The following is a 6188-nucleotide window of genomic DNA, read 5'->3' as shown; positions in this document are numbered from 1 at the left end:
GTCTACACCTCAAATTTGCACATAATATTCAGTACCTGTACATACAAAAACTGTCTATTGTAATATACCTGCACATACAACTGTCAATTTATATATTTTTATTCCTTATTTACTTGTTCTATTTTTTTATTATCTGTGTTTTTTGTTCTGTCACTGTCATTCTGTTACACTGTGGAAGCTTCTGTCACGAAAACAAATTCCTCGTATGTGTAAACATACCTGGCAATAAAGCTCATTCTGATTCTGATTCATGTCTTCATAAATCAGTTGCAAAATGGCATCTTACTGACCAACATCTGTTCATGACTGAAGCGAGTGATATCAGGCCAGATCCAGTTGTGAATAATCAAGAGACAGATTCTGTATCCAAAGCAAAGCCAGGTGAAGATGAAGGACAAGCATATCCTCCTGATGATGCAGGCCTTCGTAGGATGGTTCACTTACCCAACTACCCCAGCATTTGGTCACTGGTTCCAAATCTTTGCAAGATCTTCCAAGGCATTTGATACCAATAGAATTATCATGCGTGGAGTGTGCCGGGCAACTTACTGAGCCACTGCTCATAACAGCAGATGCCAAACTTGTCACCTATACTGGTGGTGTAGATGGTGAAACATGTCAAAATATATCATCCATATCATCTTAGCCATACCAATTTAACTAATGTTAAAAACAAAGTAGAGGTCAGTGCACAATGGACTTGCTAGATGATAGAAAGCAATAACAATATTGTACTTTTTTCTTTTCCTTTCGTTTTTTAGGCTTTTCTACATACTGCATGGCATGTCCTGACTGTGGGCTGATGTACAGATATCAAGAATAGACTAATGGAATTCACAATTTCAATGACCATATTCTCATCACCCTTCATTTGTGTATTGTACTACGTGCATCACTTCAGGTAAGAACACATTTAGTGTTTTACTGTTCTTATTTTTATAATGTGTGCCTTACTATGTTTTATAGTTTCTTAGACTCACCATTGGAAGGGCATCTTAACAGCCAGTGCACTGAGCAATTATTTGCAGACATGAGGAAGAACAATTATTTTTTGAATACCCTCACCCCCTCTCAGCACATCTTCATGATGCGGAACATACTACAACACAAAACATTAAAGAAAAGTTACTTTTGGTCTTTGAGTTAGAGGCAACGGTAAATGTCCATTCATAGGCATTATTTTGCTGTTGACATAGGGTTGATATGACTGAAACTTTACTAATATTCATCCTTTTTTTTTTTTACCAGATTGCTAATCAGTGCTTTCAGCTCATCACTGTACTTGCAGCTTCACAGGTCAGTTTGATAGCTTTTGTTGTGTTTATTAATTCAGGGGTTATGAAAAATATGTAATGTCACACTGCACTGTGTTTCTAACTTTTCAGGGCAAAGATGTGTTTGCTGTCAACAGTTATGTGGTGGTCACGTGGTTGCCTCCATATAACAATGATCCTCGGCCAGCTTTACCTGTTAGTATCCTTTAACATATGTGGCGAACACACATTTTAATTATTTGCTTATTTTGCTATATGAATTAAGGAAGAAAAAAATCAATAATCATACAGGATATTAATCATTATAACTGTGGTTCACCGTAATTCTCATCTCACAGGATGGTGCTGCAACCAAGGACTTCATGTTACTTCCCTCATTGGAGTCAGGGCACTGGATTATGTGTGTATCAATCACATTTCTCCCAGCCATTGGAACATGTCTGTACTGACAGATTTTGAGGTACAGCTTTTTAACTTCTTTGCTTGTGAACTTTTCATATCTGTAGTGGAGTGTTAAGAAAGAATACAGTACACAGTTGTCACAAATAACCCACTATGGGTGAATTGAGTAAACCAAGTGCACTTAAACAAACCAAAAAACAATCACCGGACGTAATGGTAATGTATTTATTGTATATGGTCCAATTGTATATGGTCTAATTGTATATTGTCTATAATTAACAGGGTGCCCCTCTTCAGCTAGGAGGAATTGATTGCGGGGTATTCATGTTGATCGTAGGTGGTTTTATAATTGCTGTACAGCTGTGTCTGTGTGCTAAACACCGCATTTGTTAATATAGTTTTGGTTTTTAGTATGCACTTCGTTACGCTCTCAAAGCCATTTGATTTTGCATCAATTTATGGTTATTTGTAAAGCAAAAAGGACTAGGAGAACACTTTCAACAAAATTTTTTTAAAAATGACTAAGATTTTCAATTGCTATCTTTTATCAGTCTGACATGCCTATAATCAGGAAGTGGTGGTGCTATCAGTTAATTCAGACATTTCCTCTGACAAGGTATGATATTGATAATTATACTTTAGATTAAAACCTCCATACTGTGCATTTCCAGTATGCAGGCAATATATAAAAAAATAAAGCAATGTATGTCTAAAATATTGTTATGTTTGTCACTTCCCACAGTCAAGTCCAACAACTAGTCACCCAGGAACAAGATCTACCAAATCCAGAAGACATGGAAGTCACTCCACCGGAGTCAGAAATCATGGAGATCACCCCAACACCAGGAATCTATGTATGTAGAGGGAATGTTTATGTATTGCTTGACTTGGTTATGTATTTAACTTTCCTGTTTCATAAAGGTGTTTATAAGCAACACTTATTAATTACATTATTATTGGAATTCTTATATTGCACACAGGACTCAGCGGTGATAAAAAAAACATTCAGCTGGCCTGTAAGTGGGTGGAGGAGAACCAACACCAGTTTGCTGGGAAGATTGAACTGCCAAAGATCTTAAGGATGAAGGAGGATGATGCCTTGTTGGCTATCGCAATGCGAGACTTGTTCATAAACACCATGTTTTATGAAGGTGAAAGGGATGAAGAACAAATTCGGGCTCCCTTCCTTTTCACTTTTCAGAGAGTAGAGGACATGGAATTATTCTTGCAGGAAATACGCGACAAAAGAGATATCCGTGTGTCTTGTTTACACAACCCTCATTTGTGAATCTACCAGTGTCTTACTGTTACTAAAATGTAAATATTGATTTTTGTTTTGTAAAATTTCATTAATATTTTGTGTGAAAAGAAGTGTGTTCTTGAAATATATTTATTATATTTATTATTTTATATCTTGCTATACCATTAAAATTTTGTGTGAAAGAAGTGTTGTGTTCTTGAAATATATTTATGATATTATTTTATGAATTCTTATTGTGACATTTTATCTAAATGTAAGATTTATTTTATGTTTAGATGCATATTTTGCTAATTTGGGTTAATAGAAACAAATAAATCCAGTGCATCACTTGTAGGACAGTGGAGTATGTGACTATTAAATTACATCTATTTTATCCCAAATGTTGGAGAGGATGCCTCACTAGAGCATGAAGGTTGAGTCTATCTAAAATTACAGTCAATATTCCATTTAAATTTACAATATAATAAAAAAAATTACAACCAGCCTGTTGGAGTTCATGCATTCACATATACATACAAAAATGGGCATATTACATAAATTAGTCTAACTTTATTATTATTATTATTTATTACAATTAATAAGATGATTTAGTTTAGTTCAAAAACACGTTAATGCGGTGGCCAAAAATTAAAGAGGGGTGCACAGATAGTAAGCTTTCACATTGCCTGCTAAATCTAGTAATTTACATAATCATATAGCATAGGCTTTTATCCGAAGCAACTTCAAAAGTGAGGAAACTATTCTAATAAGGAGAAAATAATATGACAAGTTTACATAGATACAAAGTTTAAAAAGGTGTTAGAAACACATATATAATGTGAGTAATGTTCTTATCAAGTATTTACGTAATACAGTGGGATATGGAATTGTACATGCTATTTGTTGACAATAAAGCATTATTTAAAAAAAGTATTTACGTAATGCCGTTTGTCTCAGAATCGATACTGACCATGATGAAAAAATCAATCATAATCATGACAAATATTAGAGTAAAATAAGACAATATTATCTATGCCAGCATCTTGCGCATCAAAACAAGCATTTACTTCCATTACGGTTGACCTGGCAATAACATTAACAGCCACATGAGAGCGCTTGATAGCGCTTCGAGCCCCGCCCACTAGATCCAGTGAGGGGGAGCTAGAGGTCTAGCCCCTCCCATTTGGCTCTGCAGCGAGCACCACTTGACAAAATGAAGCGATTAGGATGATTTTTGATGAGATTTGGGAGGAGGCTGTAAGGAACTCTTTCACGCATTTTAGCATGTGGCGTGTATGTGTGTTCATGCCTGTGAGTGAGTGTATAGCCTATTACACAAATGTACGTGCATGTATTAAAAGGCTGTTGAGTGAAAACTGTGCAACCCAGTGTCACAAAAACACTTGTATATGTATTAAAGTTAATTTATCAACTTTGAAAAGTTTTTTTCCCCAAATAAAAATAAGTAAAGTTATTCCCATGGTCAATAATTGTAATTGAAGCCATTTGTTGTGTGCTAAAAAAAGAAAAAAGACCTTGCACTTAAAGGTTGAACACAGTATTAGAATTTTACAGTCAAGAAGACTACATTTGTGAAAATTACCTATTTTTTTCAAAGGATTAATCATGATTTTGAGCTCATTACACTTGAAATATTAAGTTTATGCATTTTGAAGGTAAATAAGTTAAATTAACTGGGCAAGCTTTAATCTTAACATTGCATAATCCAACTTTCTCTTACAGAGAAAGAAGGTTTTTAGCATTTGTGGGCTTGCATTATCTTCATTTGCTTATTTGCATTATCATAATGTTTTCTACTCACAGAAGCTCAAAACTAAACTTCCTATGCTTAGAAGCTCTAACATAAATGCATGAGCATTAAACTCCTAACACATTAAAATCTGTCTTTCTGCATTGCAGATAACATTTCATGTCACATGTTACAAACATGTTTCAAGTGGGCAAGCTTTAGTCTTAACATTGCATAATCCACCTTTCTTTTTACAAAGAAATAAGGTTTTTAGCATGTGTGGGCTTGGATTCTCTTCATTTGCTTAGTTGCACAAACATAGTGTTTCTATTCACAGAAGCTCTAATCTAAGCTTCCTGTGCTTAGAAGCTCTAACATAAATGCATGAGCATTAAACTCCTAACACATTAAAATCTGTCTTTCTGCATTGCAGATAACATTTCATGTCACATGTTACAAACATGTTTCAAGTGGGCAAGCTTTAGTCTTAACATTGCATAATCCACCTTTCTTTTTACAAAGAAATAAGGTTTTTAGCATGTGTGGGCTTGGATTCTCTTCATTTGCTTAGTTGCGCAAACAAAGAGTTTCTATTCACAGAAGCTAGAAACTAAACTTCCTGTGCTTAGAAGCTCTAACATGTTCATGAGCATAAAACTCCAAACACATTAAAATCTGTCTTTCTGCATTGCAAATAACCTTTCGTTTCACATGTTAGAAACATGTTTTAAGTGTGCAAGCTTTAATCTTAACATTGCATAATCCAAATTTCTCTTACAGAGAAAGAGTTTTTTTGCATTTGTGGGCTTGCATTATCTTCATTTGCTTAGTTGCACTAGCATAGTGTTTCTATTCACAGAAGTTCAAAACTAAGCTTCCTGTGCTTAGAAGCTCTAACATAAATTCATGAGCATAAAACTCCAACACATTAAAATCTGTCTTTCCGCATTGCAAATAACCTTTCATTTCACATGTTAGAAACATGTTTCAAGTGAGCAAGCTTCAATCTTAACATTGCGTAATACAAACTTTCTCTGACAGAGAAAGATGTTTTTTAGCATTAATGGGCTTGCATTCTCTTCATTTGCTTAGTTGCACTAACATAGTGTTACTGTTCACAGAAGCTCTAATCTAAGCTTCCTGTGCTTAGTTGCACTAGCATAGTGTTTCTATTCACAGAAGATCAAAACTAAGCTTCCTGTGCTTAGAAGCTCTAACATAAATTCATGAGCATAAAACTCCAACACATTAAAATCTGTCTTTCTGCATTGCAAATAACATTCAATTTCACATGTTAGAAACATGTTTCAAGTGGGCAAGCTTTAATCTTAACATTGCGTAATACAAACTTTCTCTGACAGAGAAAGATGTTTTTTAGCATTAATGGGCTTGCATTCTCTTAATTTGCTTAGTTACACTAACATAGTGTTACTGTTCACAGAAGCTCTAATCTAAGCTTCCTGTGCTTAGAAGCGCTAACATAAATTCATGAGCACTAAACTCCTAACACATTAAAATCTGT

General features: G+C 34.7%; 1 long non-coding RNA gene across 1 annotated transcript; it reads left to right on the top strand.

Moving 5' to 3' along the window:
* Nucleotides 1-453: 453 nt before the first annotated feature.
* Nucleotides 454-2966, top strand: LOC107551833 (uncharacterized). The gene is made up of 10 exons (XR_001604812.1): nt 454-608; nt 762-901; nt 967-1155; nt 1249-1296; nt 1386-1469; nt 1613-1734; nt 1959-2009; nt 2228-2292; nt 2419-2530; nt 2657-2966. It is a non-coding gene; the product is annotated as an uncharacterized lncRNA (long non-coding RNA).
* Nucleotides 2967-6188: the final 3222 nt, after the last annotated feature.

The sequence above is a fragment of the Sinocyclocheilus grahami genome, unplaced genomic scaffold (assembly GCF_001515645.1).
Source record: "Sinocyclocheilus grahami isolate Dianchi unplaced genomic scaffold, SAMN03320097.WGS_v1.1 scaffold435.1, whole genome shotgun sequence".
Taxonomy (NCBI): domain Eukaryota; kingdom Metazoa; phylum Chordata; class Actinopteri; order Cypriniformes; family Cyprinidae; genus Sinocyclocheilus; species Sinocyclocheilus grahami.
This window is presented reverse-complemented; position numbering and strand designations above follow the sequence as displayed.